We start from the raw sequence: 22,790 nt of genomic DNA on the forward strand, positions 1-22,790 counted from the left end.
TTAAAGGAAAAAATGATTTCAACTCTAGAAAGGTGTTTGGCCACCACAAGCAACTTCAGTGCTGCCTCTCATCAGTTCTCCCAAATCTCTGAAACTCTTCTAGTGTAATGAACAGAGCACTGTCTGACACATCACTATAAAATCTCCTATTGGTATACAGTTGAGTTAATTGAGATCTGGTGATTCATGAGGCCATAGCATGTGATTAATATGTTCAATATGTTACTAATATGTAACTCAGCACATGTGCATGCATTACTAAGCTGGAGCTGCATGTGTATTTGTGTTTCCTCTGGACCTGCAGTCCTCGATGGCTGAGAAGCTGTGTGATACACGGCCTTATAATTAAAACGTCTAGGTACTGGGTTACCACTGTGGTGTCTTATGACAGCAGTAAATCTGTAGACCTGTTGGGATCTCAAATTGAATTTGTTTAATTTTGCAGGTTTATTTTCTTTTAATCGCTGACATTGAAAAATATGTTGATGATAAGCTGATGTGGCTAAGGTGATAATATAAGAGAGCCTAAACAGAGGAAATGGAATACAGAGTCCCTGGATGAAACTGGTTCATTTTATCTCGCATATTTCATGCAGAGTTATCAATAAAAGTTAATAAATCTTTCTGTAAGTCAAAGAAACCTTTCTCCCAGGTCAAAGGATCGGCCTGAGCTGTGGAGGAAATGCACATGAAAGCAAATGTCCCCTGTACGTTGTAGTTATCTTCCATTTTCTGAAGCAAATATTTGCAAGTTGACAATGACAAAATGCTGGGCTGCATTTTTAATCACAAGCCTTTTCTGCAACCATGACATTTCAATAAAGGCCAGTGCGTGTAAATGAAATGGCAAGGAGACATTTTTGGACAATAAAAGAGAAATGCAATTCTCCTCGTCGTGAGCAAGCAGAGATAGAGTTTTGTATTTGTGTGTATATAAAGAGAATGGACAAAGAAACATCAGGGAAGAATACAGATAAAGAAACGTGGAGACAGAGATGCACAAACCCGCATAGACATACTGTAAAGAAAAATACAGTAATTCAGGAGAGATTAAGGCAGAGCGTATAGAAAACAGCTGGAAGCAAGAAAATGCAGAGACATGAGAAAGAGAGAAGGTGGAGGAGGAGAGACAAAGAAGCAGCACTGCCAGCACTTTAATCAGTCACCTTATCAAACCTTCGTTCTCTGTCAGAGAGGCAGAGGCAAAGAAAGAAGAGGAAGAGGAATGAATTCTAAATGTATGTGTTTCTTCTTGAGGAGGAAATGGCAGCCATGCAGTGTTAATGATGTGGAGTTAAACTGGGAAACTAAAAGAAAGAGATGTCATGTGTGCAGTTATCAACTCATATGCAAGGTCAGTGTCACACCTGTAAGGAAAGAAGGAAGAGGAAAGAAAGAGAAAGGAACGAAGGAAGTAAGAATGAGGAAGGAAAGAAAGAAAGGAAGGAAGGAAGAATGAGGAAGGAAAGGAGGAAAGGGAAAGGGGTTGAGGGAAGTAAGGGAAGAAATGAGGTAGGAAAGAAATGAAAAAACAGAAAAAAGAAAGGAAAGGAGCAACAATGAGGAAGGAAAGGGAGAAAGGATGGTAGGAAAAAGAAGGAAGGATGAGCGAAGAAGGAAAGAAGTAATGCAAAGGTGAAAGAAAGAAAGAAAGAAAGAAAGAAAGAAAGAAAGAAAGAAAGAAAGAAAGAAAGAAAGAAAGAAAGAAAGAAAGAAATTGAGGGAGGGAGGACTAAGAAAGAAAGAAAGAAAGAAAGAAAGAAAGAAAGAAAGAAAGAAAGAAAGAAAGAAAGAAAGATGTGGCAGGAAGAAGGGAGGATAAAGAGGAAGAAGATGAAGAAAAAAGAAAGAACAAAGAGACAAGGAAAGCTCTGCATCATTTCCTTATCCAGCTCAGATGTGTCTCTTCCAGCTACTTTTCTTCGGCGAGGTTTTTCAGTCTCTTGGTTTCTTGTCTTTATCTCTGCGACACGATTTGTATTTTTATTCTCTTTTCTTTGTGTTTAATCATTTTGATGTGGCTGTGAAACTACCCAAAACTAAGAGAGAAAGGCAGAAAGGTGGAGAAGAGACAGGATGACATCATGAGAGCAAGACAGAAAATAGATTTAAAGAAAGAGGGACAGAGTGAATTAGAGAGAGATAGAAAGAAAGACAGAGGGGTGAAAGGCAATAAACAGAGAGTCAGCAGGGGGCAAATGCTAGCCTTCTATTCCTGGTGTCTCCTGCACTGTGCCAATCAAAGAAATGTCAGTGCATTAATCAGCTGTTTATGAGGTTCCATTATACGACTCCTTCACACTGGGCAACAAACAGGCAGATATCTTCTTCAACCTGAGAGAGGGAAAATTAAAGAGATTAATTAATGGGAGCACCTGCAGGGACAAAGCCATTGTAAACAACACAGACGAGTCCATGTACAAAAACAAAACAAATGCAACCAGAATCACTTTTAACACAATGGACTAGATGTGTTAAAATGCCTCCACTGCATCATTTGGTACCAAAATGTAACCAGGTTTTGAACCCTGGCATTACCTGTGTGTATTCAACACCCATGATCACTAATGGGCAAAATTACCTGTGAGGGGAGATGATCCCAAAAAAACAATAACAACAATCTATCACTCAGTATGTTGGTAGAAGTCTCTCGTGAGTCACCCTTCATAAAGCCTTTATAAGCTGTGGTTAATAGCTTCATTACCAGTTAATAGAACATGTATTTATGCTGTATACATCTCTCATCTGGAGAGACATTAATTGTCTATTTATTGATAAGATCATTAACTTTGTAATGAACCATCGAGTCTGCAGTTGTGTTAATGAGTCATCAATAAGCATCACAGGTTTCTCACTCTTTCTTAAGCCAGTCAGTCATTTGTAATTAGAATTGTAAACAAGTTAATAAGTTAATTAGAATTTGAAGGATTATCCATCATCAGCATATGATTAATTAAAGAGCTAAACAGACAAAGGAAGGATCACCCCCCAAAATCCCTTATGGCTTAGAGCTGATCCATTAGGTATTACAAAATGTTTTACTAAGCGTTGATAAAGGTTTAGAAAATAGTACAATTATGTTTTCTTGCAGATGTGTTGGAACTTCAGACTTCTGCAGGGGAAACCAAAAGTTAGTGAGTGACACTAATATATGAAAAACCTGCTAAAATGGTGTGAGGGGACCTCGAAATGCTGCTGAAAATGTGGTTGTGTCATTGCTGTTTGTTGCAGCGCTCTCCTTCAGCATGTCAAGAGATGAAGTCCTAACATGTTCTGCATGATGGAAAATGTGTTTGTGTATGCAGTGTTATTATTATTATTATTATTATTATTATTATTATCCTATTTATCATGTTTGCCATCATAGCTGCAAAACAATTAATCTGAAGCTATGCGGGTGTGAGTGACTGAAAACAGAAACTACGCAGGGCGATAAGGGCCACTGCTCATTGTTCTCTTTATGGATTCTCTCCTCTGTTATCTTTCCTCTGTGTTGCCACCCTCTCCATTTCTTTACAATCTGTATTTTACACTTCACTTCATGCTGTGTCTCCCCTCAGGTCTCCCTCCACCACCTGCCATCGCTAGGAGAGGTTTGAGGGCCAGAGGCAAGCACAAACTCCTGAGCCATCACACAGTCACTAATACCACATTTAAATAGGTTATATCTAATATTAAACAATCTGTCTTTGTCTGGCCGCCTGCTGTAGCCAAACTGAGACTTACAGTATCTGTATAATAAATCCTATGATAGTGTCTGAGCTCTACCAGCTGCATGGGGTGACACACGCCTACACGTACAGTATATACATGCTATTTAATGCATACTGCCATTGTGAAGGTTATCATTTCAAAGCTGTGTCGAGTGAAGAGTGAGTTCATCTCTACAGTAAGGGTTCCTGATATTTTGTCCACCCCCTGTTAACGTGTTCAAGTTCATTTTCACTTCTTGAAATATCTTAGGTTTGTCATATTCAACTCTCCGGTGTCTTTATTCTATTTAGGTGGCATTCGCCCAATAAGATCAAGCCCTGCTGCAGTCCCTGGTGATGTCACAGCTCAGGAGAGTACTGATTGGTTGGAGATGATATGGACTTTTGCAGCCAGTTTGGTAGCTCCCGATGAGGAAGAGGAAGGTATTCACCAGCTAACTGAAACCCTCACATGTAAGAAAACATCACCTCACGCTAATGAACCATTTAATGAGGACGATGACTAACAGCTAATATCGTGAATGAGATGCCCGACCTGACATCTTATTCTGGACGTGACACTGACATCATTGAATCAAACATTTTAATATTAATATGAAAATGCACTCAAAAGCAAACTAAATGCTGATGTTTTTAGCTCAGATGGTCCTGAGAATCTGTCGTGCTGATAATAGTAATGGAGCTGTCACAACGAAATCACTCACTGACTAACAGAGTTATAATGAATACGATGCCCCTTTAACCCGCTAAATTGTGGAAATACATTAGGCATATAAAATAAATTCTCATCTTATCGTCTTCATCCAATTATCAGAACCAACGGCCCATTAAAAATACTGTTAATTAACTGTGGTGAAACCACGATCACTTACTGTGTATTTCACAATATTTCATAGCATTTAATGGATGCTGTCATTCAGAAGGCGACTCGCAGAAATATGTTTGAGTTATTGTACCGTGAATGCAATAATAACTTAATTTATCATGGGAGAGATGCAAGGTCAAAACAACAACAGCAGACAGAAGAATAATTTTATTTTTTTTATTATTATTTGCATGTAAAAAGCCATTTTCTCTGGATCTCAGTATTACTAGTTCAACCTGCACTAATATTCACACCTGCAATAAGCGGGATGGATGAACACCTCATTTTCACCTCCTGTCCTCCAGCTTTCCCCTCTGAGGAGCTCTGAGCAAGAGGACTGCAGAGAGAGGACAAGAGCGGACAAGTATGAAGAGCTGGAGAGAGGAATTGGAGACAAAAGAGACGAGTGTCTGACTGCAGCGGGAGAGAGGACGTAGAGACACAGGAGGAGGAGGAGGAGGAGGAGGAGGAGGAGGAGGAGGATGTACAGTTTATCACCGTTATGTTTCTTTCTGTCTGTCTGTCATGTGGATTTGATGAATAAAACCTGCCCATTTGAAACCTGGGTTTTGGTTTCTTTCCTGAGTGTAATTAACACCATTACATCTGTGTTCTGCACACTGTTTTCTGGATTTGAGATTTGAGAAAATTAAGGTGAGACTTTTTTTTTTCTCTCTCTCAGTTTTTCATACTTTTTATAAGCTGCATCCTGTTACGGAGCCCCAGAGGGGACAACGTGTGGTAAAAGATTATCAGCTGAAAACTGTAATTAAAGAAGTAAATATTGCTAATTCAGTAATTAAAATGGAACGTGTAAAGAAACATGAAGCTTTTTTCTGTATCCCTTAAACCTAATTTATTAATTTAATTCAAACTTGAACGTGTGTGAATGTCTATTCTCTACTTTTCCAACGCACCATTTCACACTCTCCTCACCGAATTTCTGATTTTCATAAATTCACATTATATTTTTTACATGTCTGATAACCTTTTGCAAAATATTAGCAGTTCAGGGGCTCCATACACAACATTAAACTTTGAACTTAGCAGTAATATTCAGAATTTGTATGTATATGTTTGTTTATTCACACTGTTAAGCAATGTGGCAGCCCTTCATGTCCTTTGCTCTCCATGTGGAAATGACCACTGGCTAACAAGCCCCCACACTGACACCAGGCAAATGATGAGGTACAGCAACAGCAACAACCTGCCGGGCAGAGAGACGGACATTAATGCCAGGAAGAAGCCGACACAGAAGAGATAAGGATCAACTCGCCTGCAGTGGGACGCTCCAGTATCAGACTGTGTGACTCCAACGGGGAGCTTGAACCTTAGAAGCAGACGATGGCGGGTGACAGGGAGAAAAGACCAAACTGCAAATTCATAATTCTTTTCAAGATTAAGGGGACAGTATGACCCACAGTTGAAAGAAAACAGGACTGAATAAAGTTGGTGGGAAAATAGGAAAAATAAGCAGTAAGCCTGAGCGTGAGATACCCAGCAAGCTATATGAATACCTCATAGAGCCTCATTTAACCTGAGCAGCCCAACATGAGCAAAAGCAGGCATTCCCAATACTGTGAAGACTAGAAATAAAGAGAGGGGGAAGTACTGCGTCCTGAAACACTGATGTGTTTGCAGTTTATTCAACAAAAATAACGACAGATTTGAATAGATATTTTGTTGCCTGCACAAAGCAAAAAGCTATTTGCAGGTCTATTGGGGACACCAGACCAACACTGCAGTGGTGGAAAGCAAAGCACATTTACTCAAGTACTGAACTGAAATACAGTTTTATCTGCTGCTTTACATTTCTTCTCCACTACATCTCAGAAGTATGTAGAAATATGCAATTCTGCATAATGAGTACTGTAATTTTCAGTACTTTTTCAGTCATTTTCAGTATGTTTTGACACTAATTCTTTTGCACTTTTACTTGAGTAAAATTTTGAGTGCAGGACTTTTCTTATGAAGTAAAAATCCTGTATTTTAAAGTTTATGTAGGTAAAAGTACAAAAGTAGTAAAATATGCTTAAAGTAGAAAAATTGATATTTGTATTGTACTATTCATGTAATGTAAGCAGTACTTCACTGTTGTAGTTGGTGGAGCTTATTTTCACTGTTATGTATACTTCTGGGTATTTTGCTATAAAACAATGCATCATATTTTTAAATGTAATTCACATCTAAGTATCTTCATCTAAGTATAGCGCTGAAGTAAATGCCCGCAGTTACTTTCTACAACTGACCAAAATTAGCATGAAAACATCTGTAGCATCTCACTCATCAAGTTGTGTACAAAACCAACTCCAGTTCATTTCCCAGACAAATATGTCGGCATCTGCCTCCTCATTTCTGATAATCTTGTTGTCTGCGGCCTCACATGGAAACATTTGTATAATTTACCAAATGTAAATGGGATACATTAATGTTTAATTAGAATGAGTTGACTCACAATCAGTTTTGCCGGAATGTGATTCTGGTGTAATGAAATTGTCACAAAATTAAAATGAAATTATAATGAAATCATAACTTTATTACGGCTCTAATGGAGCTTTAACCACGTTGTCGTGAACGTAGTGTAGCAGAAAACCTTGATGGCTGCACTGGGAGCTGATTCAGCAAATTACATTGCGTCATGCATTATCATCTATTCAAGATACTTTCAGAGAAACCTAATCAGACTTTTTTTCATATTACACATCACTTGTCTCATAATGACCAACTTCTAAGAGGTAAAAGTGATGAATGAAAAACATGAACCTTAGAACATGTGTCTCTTGTATGTCTTGATAAATCCAGAACGGTCAGATAAAATCACTGAAAACCTTTTAAAAAAAATCAGTCAGCATGAGCTTCCCTTCTCTCTGTGGAGATGTTAATGAAAGGGGCCTTTGATTTGTAAAAGCAAACACTCCATCCTCTCCAACACACACTTACACCGTCTCATCACAGTTTAGGTAAATGAACAGCAAATGAACACCACTTTCATTCTGGTAATGTTTTGTTTGGGAGCTGAGCAGCAGCCAGACAATGATTTAGCACAGCATAATAAGTTAAATGATGATCTATTTTAACTAAACTGTGCAGTTTGATTGCATGAATAACATGAAACAAAGAGATGCAATGTGGGAAAATGGATACGGTAACGATCATTATTCTGTAACTTTGAATTTAGACATTTTAGGAAATACCAACATTTCTTTGCAGAGAGTTAGATTCTCCTTTCGGGACAAATAAAGGTATATTGAATTGAATGAGAAGATTGATGTGACTTGAAGCTACTGCTAGCGCCTGGTTAGCTTAGCTTAGCACAAAAACTGGGAGCAGAAGGAAACAGCTCGTCCAGTAATTACACTTCAGCGCGCAGATGAAACAAATTAGTTTTAATGCGGTTAGAGGTGCTGAAGGGTTTTGTGTTAGGCTAAGCTAGTTAGCTTTATATTTAACAGCAAGACATGATAGTGAGGTATTAATCTTCTCACCTAACTCTTAGCAAAAAAAACACATTTTTATCGCAAAATGTAGAGCTGTTTTTTTTACATTAAGAGCTAAGGAAAATGCTGATACTTATATTATAACTCCTGGCAGCAGCAACAGCAGAGTTGCTGCTTTAATGCAGTTTACATACATGTATTTTCATTGCAGTATGGGATCTACCACAGCAGACTCATAGTAGTGTAGGGAAGAAACAGGATGGTGTGGTCATGTGTGAAGAAGGTTCCTGTTGGACATGTTCCAGCTACATGCTGGGAGAGATCCTTGTAGTGGCCAGGAGGTGCTGACAGAATTATAAGTCAACTGACCTGAAAAAGACTACTGCAGCTGTCCTGTGTGGAGATTTCCCCCAATTAGTCGTCTTCAGTGGATGATTTTTAGTCAGAATTTCAGCAAAGCATTTAACCTCCAGAAAAACCTTCATATGAGTGAACATTGCCACACGTGTGTCATGTTTTTTCAAAGCTTCAAAGCATAGAAATCATTTTTTAATCACGCAGATAAGCAACGGGCTCTATTCTGTCTTCTGGTGCACAGAAAAACTGCTGTGTCAGCTTTTCGTGTGAGATTGAGAAAGAGAATCTCTCCATTTACGGCACGAAGAAACGAGGTTCAGCCTCCATTGTTGTGGTTTTCATTACTGGTATCAGGATGTAAATGGTATTCAATTTCATCAACGAGATGATGTGATGGGGTAAGAGCGTTTAATCTTTGAATAATTGTCAAAAAAATAAATAATAATACACACACACACACACACACACACACACTCACTCACCTGCCTTTAGATTCCCGGCAGTAAAAGCCATGAATAATGGATCTTAGTTTTCCCTGGCCTGAGGGAGAAGCTTTTAAACATAATTTGTTGCTTTAATTTATTTACACAACCTGGCAACCCTGGCCCTCAGGCGAGGTGCATTACACAGATCTGAACAGCGCCGGGAGGGGTACACGTACACATGTACCGCACACGTTAAAAAGTGCATGTGACGCACACACACACACGCACGCGCATGAGCAGGTATGACAATATATTCTTTTCTGTCTTTTATGCAACTTCAGTGTCACAGACAATCTGCTTCGCTCATTCATACAGAAACATGTAATTGTTAAATATTTAATAATGGTGCAGTGAAAACAGATGTCACCATCAGTCTGCTGACGTCCCACTGAAACCATTTATCTCCGAGCCGGATATTCTGCAGAAGTTAATTTTCACCCTTGATGGATTTCATTTTAGAGACGTTTTATACTGATGGTGCATGTTGTTGACTTTCAGAGTTGCACATTCACACACAAACACACGCACATGCACTAAACTACACATGGAGCATCAGTTGATCCACAACATATGATGATTAAAATGTGTGCAGCATGTTTCATACAGACAAAATGCAGTTTGCAAGTTGTTGCTAAAAAGTTGTTAATATATTTCCAAGACACCAGCGTTTCACCCAAAATCAGGACCTCTTCGTACACTCAGCACTGCCGCCTCCACCCGACCAAAGTCTGCTGCTCTGCTCCGCTCATCTGGTTCCCTGAAGGCCTCTCAGGACCTGAATGTCCTCAGCCTCGCTATGCTCTGATCAAGCTGTGATCCCCCGCTCTCATCATCTCCTACATACTTGCAATGAACACTTAACTGCTTCCTTGGCTCTCTTGTTTGTCTGCATTTGGGTTCACCAGTTTCAAAGCACTTTTTACAATTTTTAGCCTCTTATAATGACTCTATGAAAATGGATAACATTTGTGAAAACAGAAGTTAAGGAATATGTCTCAGACAGGCTTATACTTGGGAAGTGAAGTACACCAAATTACAAAACTCTGATGGAAGCTAATGGTCCAAAAAACTAGCAGTGTACTTCTGGGTTTCCAGAGTAAGTTCTTAATCCCTCTCCAATGCTGACAAGATCAGACATCGTAGCTGTTGAGGGTTGCTTGGGATGCCAGATCCAAACTGATGTTCGAGCAGAGTAACGTGTCAGAGGGTGATGAGGTGTTCACAATCAGTGTGTGTGTCAGAGTCACTGAAGTCTGAGCTCAACACCCAACAACGCTGTCAAGATTTACCACTTACATAAAATACAATCCTGATTCAAAAACTTGGAATCTGATTTTTGTAATCAGGATTCTAACAAACATACGCACTAAGCGTATCACAAAGGTCTCTGGTTGTAGTTGTGTTTTTGAGACACCAGCCTTCTGATATTTTCTATCCCGGGCATCCCATAAATCCAAAACAGATTTCAGGATCAGCAGTGCCACCAGCCTTTGATCATGCTCACCCCATGATGAGTTTCATGTTGCCAGAAGTCCAGAGTGTGCTTGCAGACGGTGTTTACAGCACTCTGGTTGGTGGCCCATGATCCCGCTGAGTACTAATCATAATCACAATAAGCTGTTTACTGTGTACAAGCATCTTCAGAGCCCCATCATTAATAGTCCTTGAAGCCATAATATTAGACAGAAAGCAGACGCTAAGCACAAAAGCCAACATTTGACTGGATTATGAGTTTGCAGGAGCCTACACATACTGCTGCTACTGTTATTGCTGTCCCAGCAGGAAATTGGGAGCTTTTCAAAATTAGATATGGCCAGGTTATTACACAAAAATATTAAACCCTTAAATATATCAGTTTTAATATCACTGAAGTTGTGAATGCACCCATGGTCCTTGCTGTAATGCAAAACTTACCAAAACTACAGGTTATGGTTAGGCTTAAAGGAGAGATTATGTAAATTGTGAGTAGCACCTATTCTAACATTAAGAGGAACAATACGACTCACTTTGGAGTCAGCCTCAAGTGGCCATTCGAGGAACTGCAGTTTTTGGTCTTCCACCTTGGCTTCATCCTTCAGCCCCATTTTAACACAAAGTGTGATTGCAAGTCTGATGCTGTATGAGCCAAACCAGTTGTACAGAAACAGAAATCTGATTCAGTCATTTCTGGAATAATTTAGCATTTTCAGAAATGCACTTATTTGCTTTCTTGCTATTTGTGAATGCTAATGTTTTGAGGGAGTCTGAGGCTGCCGAGATGACGTGAGGTAACACAGAGGATACTGTTGTCAGGGTAGACAGAACTTCTACTAATGAGTGCATGCATTCGTTTGTGTGTGTGTGAGAGAGGGAGAGACTGTCATACATTTCACCATAAGAAGTGACTAAAACAGAATAGGAATGCATTGAATATAAATCCGAATTTCTAAATAACATGAGCTAAACTGAATTATTGATACACTGATGAGATGTAAGATAAAGTCCACATTTTAATTTTTGATTGAGCTTTGATTTTTATCTGTTTCTGTGGTGTACCTTTTTATTTTAATTTGGCAGCATCTTATAACCAGCGTCTTTGTGGTTAATTATGATTCTCCAGCCAACAATCGTTGTGCTGTATCAATAGTTTATGGATCCATTTTAATCTTCTCACAGCTGAATTCAGTGTAGCGGTTCAATCTTTTTAAAAGCGTAACGCAGCTCAGTGCAGCAGGGCGGCGTATTCTCTATTTCCCAGAAATGGAATAATAAGACAGATATTGTCAGACTATTTAGCATGATATTCACAAACAGATCCAATTCATCTCCCCACACAACTTCTTGTAGCGCAGTGTTTGTCAGTGAAATGAGAAGGATATTAAATTTGCTGGTGAGGTTTGTCAACCTGAGAGTGCTTTTCTGTCACTGCGGCACTGAAAGGTAATCTGTTTCTCCATGCTGCTGTCATGATCAAAGGAATCACACTCCCATGACTATCGCGCACAACAACCCACACAGACGCATGCAAAGACACAGTGAGGCACATGGATACACCCTGACACATACTGTATGGGCGCGCAACAACATAAACACCCACAGATGTGCAGAGTTCCACGCTGCATTCAAAGGCGTGGACATGAGCTCAAACACTGCGACTTACATTCACACACACACACAAAGCAGATCTCACTGCCACTTGATGTTGTGTGTTTTCTTTAAGAAGCTTGGCTCCTGCTGGGAATACAGCAGAGGGAAAATGCACAAACACACACACACTCACACACACACACTCAAACACGTTCACACACCAATACTCAAAGCGGCTCCACAGCAGAACCCAACAAGTGAGTAAATGATCAGTCGAGGCTCCCACGCCATTTGAGACTGCAGAGAGAGAGAGTGCAGAGAGTGAGAAATTATTTTATTTTTGAACATTTAAGATCTTTTTTGTAACATCCCACATTTAAAAGCTTCCCGTACGACATTTACTGGCAGCCGCAGAAAAACTTGTAACTCTAATGTAGCTTTTAATTTCTCCTGCTCGAAATGAACGAAGATGAGGCTCATGCTGTGGCTTCAATATCCTTTTAGCTGAAATATTCAGCATTTCTACAAATGCTGGATTTTTTGAAGGCAGAAGGATTTTATTCACCAGAGAGGCATTTCAGTGATCTGAAGGCGGCAGCTGAGCCATACAAAATATGAGACGAATACAGACGGTGGTTTTATGTTGGTGGTTGTTTCATGGATATTTTCTACCTGCACCAAGGCCCATTTCAGTTTTAAAGATGTGCTGTACCACAGTTTATCGTAGATGTGCTGCTGCAGGTTTTCAGTCTACACCATCCACTGTATCAGACCCCCACCCCCCCTCCCTCGCAAGGGACTCTACCCAACCCTCCTTTCATGCTTTAGTCATCCCGCCTGGGCTGCTGCAACATCCCTCCTGGCTCGACTCCCAAAGCACTCTTTAGCCCTTACATCCAGAATTCTCTCCCCAACACACACACACACACACACACACAGAGTATTTTTTCATCACTTTTAGGGACATTACATTACATTCATTTTTTTGCAGACTTACCCAAACCATAACCATAACCACTACTTGCCTGACCCTAACCCTTACCTTAACCTTAACCCCAGCTTTCACTCTAAAATTGAATGATTTACATTATGAGGACCTGTGCTTTGTCCCCATAAAGAAGGTACGTCCCCACATTGTCTAAACAAATGTATGTCCCCACAAGGTGATTAGTTTAGGTGTTTTTTGGGACCATTACATATATTCCCATTCATTTACCCTGACCCCAACCTTAACCACTACTCACCTCTCCATTACCTAAATATTACCCAGCTCCTAACCACTGACCCAAAAATCAGCTGGTTTCCAATGGGGGAGTAAAGTAGCTGTGTCAGAAACACACACACACACACACACACACACACACACACACACACATGCACGCATGCACACACACACACACACATACGGTCTGTAGACCCTGTGCTGGCTACACACAGCTGTTTGTGTCAAATACAAAAGGCAGTTGCACAAACCTCCAGGCCACGGTCTAGCTGTGCATGTTGGACTGTGATCTGCATTCTGTCGTTAGCTGCCACTTAGCTTCACTCTCCCTGCAGCAGGCTGGTTATCGCTCACCCCTCCTCCTCCTTTCCTCCTCTCTAAAGGTGGAATAACTTTACTCCAGATGGATCAGCAGAGTCACTCCCTACTTCCCCTCATAACCACATATATCACACCACCTCTGACTTATATCGCCTATACATACAGTACATACATATATATTTATATATTTCCCCTTCTCATCCTCTCTGCCACGTGCTTCTTATATTTTAGAGACATGCATTTGAACAAGGGGATTCAGTTTGCTCCAGTTGATTTGTAAAAGAGAGAAAACTGTGCTGACGGGCAAGTCTGAAGTCATTTAACTCTTCATCTCAAAAATGTTCCTCTTCGTCCTTTCCTGGTGACTTTAATCAATAGAACAAAAAAGAGTGTTTCTCTAAAGCCATGTTGAAAGAAGATGCTGCAGGGTGAGCGAGCACTGAAGGGAATGGGGGGAAAACGTGAGAGAGAGGGATAATGAAAAGGAGCAAGACATCAGACGGACAATGAAAAATACTGAACAACAGACTGAACAGTTAAATGTTTTCTGTTCATCCAACCAGGTAGAAGAAAGTAAAAATCCCAGAGTATCTCATTACTGTTAACAGGATCTCATTGAGAAATTTCTGTTCAAATGAAAGTGAAAGTGAAATAAATCTTCTTTTTTTTATGAGAGGGAATCAGTTTGGGATCCCTTAACCTTTCCTTTAGCCTTATCATCAAGCCAAAATTCAAATTTGGCAAATGTGAACGTTGTACTGCAACCATTACACCTGCCAAATACCGGTGTGTTAGCATTGTCACAAGCATATCAGTCAGACGATGTTAACGCGTAGCTCAAGGCGCTGCTAACTTTTTTTTCAATTTGTTTGGGTCATAATTTGGATTTATACAGGATTAAATCACAACTAATTCCATAGTTATCATATGAGCCGCCTCTGTTTTTCTGCTGTTGCCTATTTCACCTCCCCCTTCAGCCCCAACTCAGTAAGCGAGGGGAGGGGGACGGTGGGGGTGGGGGGGGTGCTGTTTAATCAAAAAAAGTGTCACATTAATTCAGACAAATTCAAGCAATCTAGTTTTCTAATAAAGCTGTCATATTTGCATCCGGTGACTTACACTCACCATCGTTTTAGATTAATTCCCGTCACAACCTTTTGATTTATGAATGCATAATAACTGAGGGCAATGTCTGTGACTGTGAGCAAGTGTGTGTGCGTGAGAGAGAGAGAGACAGAGAAAGAGAGAGAGAGAGAGAATTTGTGTCTACAAAGCCCTGACTTTTAATCTAACATGTTGCTTGTGCCTAGATGAGAGAAAATCACATTTTGCGATAATTGAGCGTGTTAAGAGGGAAAGATCAGACTCATGGTGTGACAGAGCGTGAGTTGCATCATCGGCTCTCTGTTTTACAGCAGCGCCTCAGCTTTCCTTATCTCACTGCAAGTCATGTCAAAAGTCCAAACGCATGCAAGAATCTCTTCCTCTTGTTCACTTGACATTGTCTTTCCATATCCATCCCTTGTGTAAAACATCCACAGGTCAGCGTCTGCTCTTTCCAGTGTGCTCCGACAGGAAGAGGCATTTTTTTCTGTAATTGCTGCTTAGTCAGCTGTATTTTTCCTTTTTTCAGCTCTGTGTTGAAATTGCAAGGTAATCTCTAATTTGCATAATTGTAGAGGATAGCAATGTTATCAATAAGGCACATTTTGGGGGGATTTCATTCACTGTTATAGCGTATTTTATGCAAACAATTTAAAAGAGACTTCCTCCTGCAACTGGTATGGTTCAATAACGAGTCCATCTTATCCTCTGTTCTTTTACTTCCTGCTGTTTCGCTGTATTGCAACTCAATTCCACCCCCCCAGTTGGAATATTATCAGGTAAACATTTGTCTTCTCCATTTTGTCGTCTCAGATGGTGTTGCCAAAGGCTGGAGGTATTGGACTATCACAGAAAAATACCCACACCTGTTACGTTATTGCTTGGATGCAACTGTTTTCACTTCACCGCTGTTGAGTAAAGTAACTGAAGTGCACACAATACATATAATCCTGTTATCATGACCGGATCCAAACTAAACAAACTCCTGATATTCCTGATCATACTGTTGAATTCTAATCTCATGCACAAACATTTCTGCCAGTGTCAATTTGCTTTGTATTCACCTTTGTGTTGCAGCGTCAAACATCCTCTCTGCACAGCGGATGATGGAGCAGCGTACCACAAAGCTCCACCAGTCGAGTTTTTATCATCTGAGAAATATTTCCAAAAATTAAATCTATTCATGCTTTCATGTCCTCACCCTTTGATAATGGCAGCAGCCTTTTTTACCTTTTTGAACCAAAAGCCTGTAAATGGACTACAGCTGGCTGACTTTAAAGCAGAACTCGGACCACATCGCAGCTGTTTCAGCCGTCTTACACTGGCCTCCAGTTTTAGAATTGATTCTGAAGGCTCTTCGTGACCTCTCGTTTCTGACCTTTCAAGCCGTTCCCATCTGTTTGCTAAATTTTCCTTTTTATCTTGCATTTCTGGACTTGGTTTCATGTGTTTTCCTGATGATCTTTATTATTTTGCTGTTTTGTTGTCAGGTGCTGCCTTTGCTCTATAAATTTTGGGTTAATTTACCTCTTACTATTAAATAACCCAATTCAAATTAACCGGACGCACCAGATGGTTTATTTAAACTCAGTTTTTTAAAAGCTTTGTCAGGCATCCCTCAGTCTTTGCTCTTTTTGTTTGTTGCCATCCCGGCTTACCAGCTGGCTGATGTTGTCCTGGATGCTTTTGATTGTGAAGTGCTTTGTTTTTGAAAAGTGCTCTATAAATAAATCTCGACTCACTTACTCAGAATGAGATATGTTTGATATGATCTCCATAGTTGTAAAATGATACCAGCACCTAAGACTGAGACATCTGTTTCTGTTAACTGTCGGCTTCATCTTTAAATCTGCTGATGCACTGCAGAGATCTGAGAACTAGGCTGAAGACCAAATCATCCTCTGAAACTTTACTGTAAAGATTCCTACATTTCCTGAATGAAGCAGATGGACTTCTGATACCTGATTAGCATCTTCTGGCTAAAATTTGCCTCTACTTGTAAAAACAGTGCAGGCCACTGAACCAGCAGTTATACGAAAAGACTGAAAACATCCAAACACTTCAGCAGTACACATTGCAAACGAAGCTTTAATCCCTGTGTTGACATAATTAATGTCTGTGGTGCGTTCAAAGATGCTGCTGAAGAGGATTCAAAAGACTTAAGCTTATATCAAAACCATCTCTTCCAGCAGCTGGAAGCACTGCCTCCAACAGACTCTGCATGGCGTTGCACAGACAGCGTTATGTTACACAGACAGAGGCGCACGAAACTGTCTTTTATTCCACCATCACATGAAGGAGACTAAGCAGAGCCACCAGAAGCCATCTCACGTCCTGCAGATCCAGAAAGGCTTGTGGCAGTCTGACACCGGGGAGAAAAACATCTCACCTACTACTGCTGTCTGCCAACAGACCTTAATGATGAGACCCAGCTGCCAGCGCCTGCAGACAATCTGCCGAACGACTTTGGACAGACACACAGCGGCTTTTGGTTAAAAGGTCTCTCTTTACTTTAAAGACAGAACATACAGCTCGTCTGAGGGGAGAACTTCATGCGCTGAAGTACCATGTTGTTAGCGTCAGTTTCTGTGAGAAACAGACACACACACACACACACGCACACACACACAGACACACACACACACACACACGCACACACACACACACAGACACACACACACACACACACCCCACATAGACTGTGATCAGAATCTCAGACTGATTATGACGTCAAATTGAGTACGTAGTGTATTCTCGCTGCAGAGTGTGTTAATTCTCTGTATGTGAGAAATGTCTGGATGTATAGCAGATTAGCAGTGTGGGCTTGCTGGACACACTCAATTGCCCCAAAATGCATTGCGTCTGACCTCAGAGCGGTAATGTTGTCATCACTGAGTACACTTTAGAGTGAACAGTCTGCTGATAATGGCCATAATCATTCATTTAGTGGGCAGCCTGCAGCACACACTGATTGAGTTTGTAGCAGGCAGTGTGTTACAATGTGATTTCAAAGACAGGCATTGTTTACGGTGCATCAAGGATGATTTTGATCTTACATTTATGGAAGTTTTTTTTGCTTTGTTTTTGCTGATGCTGCACATATCACTAGTTGCAGTTGTGGTGAGCTTCCTCTGGTCCTCTTTAACCCTTGAAAAGCAGCAGAAAGTTTAATGAGCTGAGAGCAGATGTTCAAAATGCCACAAAAGATTCATAGACTTCACAGCACCTCAAAATAATCGGCCGAGTTTGCTCCTCTGATTCTTATTTCACAAACCCCTTTGGTTTTACAAACGATGCATCCAAAGCGCTGACTCGCCCTTACAGAGCAGGGAATGTCATTTTACAAAGATGTCAACAAGTGTGTTCATGTCACTGGAGCACATATGGCACTGAGTGTTTGAGCAGGCTGCTCCAATGTGGCATTAAAGGTTGTGCAGTGCTGCACCCTGCTGGCTCCGCTGTATGCATGAACAGGCTGTGCTCCTGAAACATGATGCCTCCTTCAGGCTGGGCTGGAAGAATCTGTAATGACTAAGCAGGGCTCTAATTAGCAGCAGCCTGGAGGTCAAAGACTGAACAGAAAGCCTGGTCAGATGCACAAAGTAATTGGTTTCCTCAAAATATGAAATAATGATGTGAGTTCCTGAATAGATTTGCACTGCAGTATGTATTTCTTGGATGAATAATGTACAGAGGACATGTTTACATGCTGAACATATAGCTTAAAATGTGTAACGTTTAGATTTTATGCATTTTTAATATTACACATCAATGTAACCATTTATTTAGCCACTTTCGTTTTTTTTAAAAAACGTGTCAGAGCCGTGCGCGTGATCAGGGCGGGACGGCGGACGTGTCAATCACGCCGCAGCAGCGACCAATGATCGTTTGAAGCGTCCTCTACGTCACGACGGAGAGAAACAGTCCCGCCCGCTGTTTAAGTTTCACTTTCTGTTGCGCGTAAACGGTGAGTGTTGCTGTAAAGAAGGTAAACCTAAAATACAATGTAATGAACGTTTGTTCAGGTTAAATAACTGACGGCTAACTTATGACTCGTGTCTGTTTCAGCTGTTGACACTTAAATTATTGAAGTCAGTCATCCATCGTGTGATTTGATCAGCTCAGAGGTTTGTCTCTCCCTTTCCTCCCTCCCTCTTCTTTAATGTGCTGTACATTGAAATCAGTGTGACAACACGGGTGTTTCTGATGGTGCGTCTTGTTTTTCTACAGGTGGAGTCATGTCACATTTACTGGAGAAAATAAGACGCACTGACCGTCAAGCAGCCGAGGTACTCGAGAGTAAGTGACCATTTTGAACAGGATGATGGAGCAAGCAGTACAAAAAGACCGTAAAATACAGCTGCAGTATGTGGTTTCAGGTTTTTAGAAACACAGAGAAGCTGTCACATTGGTGCTGGATACAGAAACTGTTTTTCTGAGCTCATGAAGTTGACTTTTTGGAGAAAAGCAAGGCTACAAACATTTTACAGGACATGCTGCATCGCTGCAGATTAAACTACCCAACAGTATATGAAGTAGTTCAAATGAGCTCAACCTTAAACATCTATAGAAGTAAAGTGCAACATACACGTTAATCCGCAAAGCACTGACAGCAAGCATTTCACTGCGCAATGAGTACTTTCACTTTTCATACTTCCAGTAAATTGTGCCGATCATACTTCCGTATTTTAAACTTTTGAATGCGGGACTTTCACTTGTACTGCAGTATTTTCCCAGCATTGCTACTTTTACTCTGAGTACTACTAATAATTTTACTACTGAATACTTCTTCCAACACCACACTTGTTGCAGAGGCGAATTTACGCACCGACTCGTGTATCCGGTCACTGACTCGAGAAGACCTGCACGACCTGTTTCGTGGACCTGAGAAATTCCAAATGAGAAAGCACATCTTTGAAATGATACAGGAACAGGTGAGCTAACGAGTTGAAATGTGTAGGACTGATTGTAGAAAGCCTCAAACAGAGATCAAAAACGTGGCTAGAGACGTTTTACTGGTGTTATTAAGTGAAATGCTCCATTAGGATTATTCTGACATTGAATATTTCTGTTTGAGAAGCCGGTTGATGAGCTCATCAGCAAACTGAAAGCTTTCATCCATAATCAATCCAGCGGGGGTATGTACAGTCTTGCTGGCAGCTGCTTTCACTTTCACATTTGACAGCTCTTTGGGTTTGTGTTTTATGTAACACACACAACCTGATTCTCCCCCTACAGCTTCTCTAACTAGCAACAGCATCTTGTTCGATTACCTCCATGTCCTGAAGGGCATGAAGACCCAGGTGGATACCATCCAGGGTTTCCTTGATGCTCACATTAAACCCCTGGAAGAACTCCTCAAACGTCAGCCAGACCAGGAGTCTGACAGAGGTTCTAAGTGCATAAGAAACACACATCATTATTATGGGGAAATTGAAACTTCAGTGGGATAAATCAAAGCACAGTCATGAATTCATTCAAATGGGGAGGCATACTTCAGGCTACAGTGAAGGGATTTCAGTGATGTTTATATCTGTTCTCCCCTGTGTGTTGTGTACTTTGCCAAACAAGACAGCTGGATGGAGATTTCACATGTGGAAAAAACTAGTAAGTGAACCTCAGGTTTAGAAAATGTCATCACAGAGTTCTGGTCGCAGACTAAACATCTGCCCACCCAGCACCGATTTAGTCTCCTCCATATGTATTCAGGAATGTCCTACATATAGATCTAAGGTTAATCAATTTTATACTGTATGCTTTAGTTTATTTTCTTGTAGTATTGGGCTCATTAATTGCACTATGCCTTTGCACCTAACAGGCTTTCTGTCGGGCCCAAGTACCTCAGACACCCATGATCGAGTGAAGCACCACAGTGACCAAAGTGGTGGCCTTTTTCAAGAATTACAAGGTGAATCTTCCTTTCTTCCTCGTCAGGCTTTCATGACACACACTGTTTGCTCATGTTAATGTTTGTTAATGTTTATAACAGCTGTCCTTTGCATTTGATTTAGTACTGCATCTGTCCCTGAATGTTCATGCTTAGATTCTATTATAAGTCAAAGTAAAGCTTTTTGTGCCAGTTAGGCCTGAAAATATTTGGAGCTTCAGATGTTTGTAGTTGCCATGTCTGCCAGGCCTTTTATCAACACATTTAAAAATACCTTATCCTGATGGGATATCCTTTAATCCTGTTGGGGGGTGAATCATAAGAAAAAGGCCTTAGTGGGGTTGAAGTGCATGCTGGGGAATCATATCTGGTGGCTGCTTGAAGTCAAATTCAAAAAATTTGGCTAAATATAAATCGGTCTGACAGTGTTAGAGTTAAAGTGAATGCTGTCTTTCTCATTGGGAAGTTCCTTCAACACACAGGACATTCTGGAAGGTGAGTGTGTGATAATGAGACACTCAGCAGCACACTTGGATGTGTTAGCTCTGCAGGCTAATGTGCCAGTACACTATCCCAATGACAGGGGCTAGCCAACTTTATTTACAGCAACATTGTCCTCAGTGTGTTTGAATGTGATGATAGTAGGTCTTATGAGATGCGGTGTATCAGTGAACATGACTTCAAAGTTCCTAAAAATATTTTTGAAAAGCTTAAAGATGTATATTTTTTTCCCCTCAGGATTTTTAGGATCATAGCAAGACTATTTTAAAGAATTGTTTTATTCTATTGTAATCTTCACTCAGTTCTTCTAAATGTATGAATCAAGCAAGTGAGATGTATGAAAATTGTTAGCTTCAGAATCATTTTTCTTTCTGTTGCCACAGTGATATACCAGGTGGTTGTCAGCGGTAAAACCTTTGATGCCCATGTCCAGCTGATGGAGAAAGTGCTGAAGTCATCGAGTCAAGCTGAGGATCAGGTTCATTTTATTGAAAGGAGTGGGGATCACCAGGTCACTGTTCTCTTCTGCCCGATCTGTTCACGCGTTGGGTCGGATGTTGATGCAGCCATGAGTGATGTTAAAGTTCAGGGTAAGATTGAAATGGTAATTGCATATAATCTGTTTCTGGTTTGGATTTCACCTTGAGTTGTTATTCTGGATAATCAAAGTTATCAACATTTTGCTGTATTGGTAAAAGAGAATCTTTTGGTATTCAGAATATAAATCTTTTGATTATCATTTGTAGCCACCAGTCAGTCTCTCAGACTTCTGCCCAACTCTCATACTCTCTCTTTTCTTTTGATGTTCACAGATGGTAAACCTGTCATTCTGGTGTTGATGCACCACACACATGAACCCAAGCACACACCATCTGTGCAAGCATGGAAGTGTTACCCTGGCATTGTGTTGGATGTCAGCGTTTTCTTCCATGAGAGAATGTATGGATTACTCACATGTGAAGAAAATGATTCTGCAGCCAGCAGTATACGAAAGAAATTACAGCAGTATGGCACTCTGAGAGCTCGACAGAGACCGAGCAGTGCAAATGCCCTGGGTGTAGGTGCTAAAAGTGGTGGGACTGGTGGTAAAACTGGTAGACCGTGGTGGTTGCCATCAGGATTTTGATGCTGGCACTGGTGACGTTGGTGCCAATTATTTTGCAAGTTTATTAAAACGCTATGTCAAGTAACTTGTCGTTCATAGATTTTGGGCAGAAAACCTCTCTTTAATATCTTTATAGGTCAAAGAAAAGAAAATAATAGCCAGATAGTAGTAGACTATTCATAGTGTGCAATGGACCTGTGCTTTGTAATGAAAAGAAAACTAAAAGCTAAGCTGGTAGTTGTGAGCACACAGCCTTGAATGTCATGCGGCTGTTTTAACTGTTGTAATTTTATGTTATTGCTAGTGATGTTATTTGCCATGTCTTAGTTTATGTATATATTAAGATTTGAATGTACAATAAGTGATTAAAGAGTGCACTGGCCAAAAAGCTCAGTAACTAGATAAATGATAAACTTTGTGTATTTATCTGTAAAAGATACTAAAAAGTGAATGCAAAAATAAAGATGCTTCAAAGTACGACTGTGCATTTTAGCTGTACCCTACTGTAAAGTGTTGTGGAAAATGTATAATGTATTATATCACTTACCTTATACACCTGATGTATTAACATTAATGATTAATATAGTTAATGCTTTCAATAAACTGCATGTGTGGGCATAATCATGTTGTGTGTGGTCCTTTTTAGTATCCTTTTTATATGCTTTTTTTGATGGCATCATATGACCAGACAGATAACCTCGCTCATGTATCCTTTTGACACTTATAC

General features: G+C 40.4%; 1 long non-coding RNA gene across 2 annotated transcripts; it reads left to right on the forward strand.

Moving 5' to 3' along the window:
- The first annotated feature begins 18,505 nt into the window (after nt 1-18,505).
- On the forward strand, nt 18,506-22,682 carry LOC139347355 (uncharacterized). 2 transcript variants are annotated; one of them, XR_011603326.1, is made up of 7 exons: nt 18,506-18,697; nt 18,801-18,869; nt 19,383-19,504; nt 19,648-19,708; nt 19,809-20,478; nt 21,342-21,548; nt 21,771-22,682. It is a non-coding gene; the product is annotated as an uncharacterized lncRNA (long non-coding RNA). The 2 variants fall into 2 exon arrangements; XR_011603327.1 differs by having other exon boundaries at nt 19,651-19,708.
- Nucleotides 22,683-22,790: the final 108 nt, after the last annotated feature.

Source organism: Chaetodon trifascialis, chromosome 19 (assembly GCF_039877785.1).
Source record: "Chaetodon trifascialis isolate fChaTrf1 chromosome 19, fChaTrf1.hap1, whole genome shotgun sequence".
NCBI classification, from domain to species: domain Eukaryota; kingdom Metazoa; phylum Chordata; class Actinopteri; order Chaetodontiformes; family Chaetodontidae; genus Chaetodon; species Chaetodon trifascialis.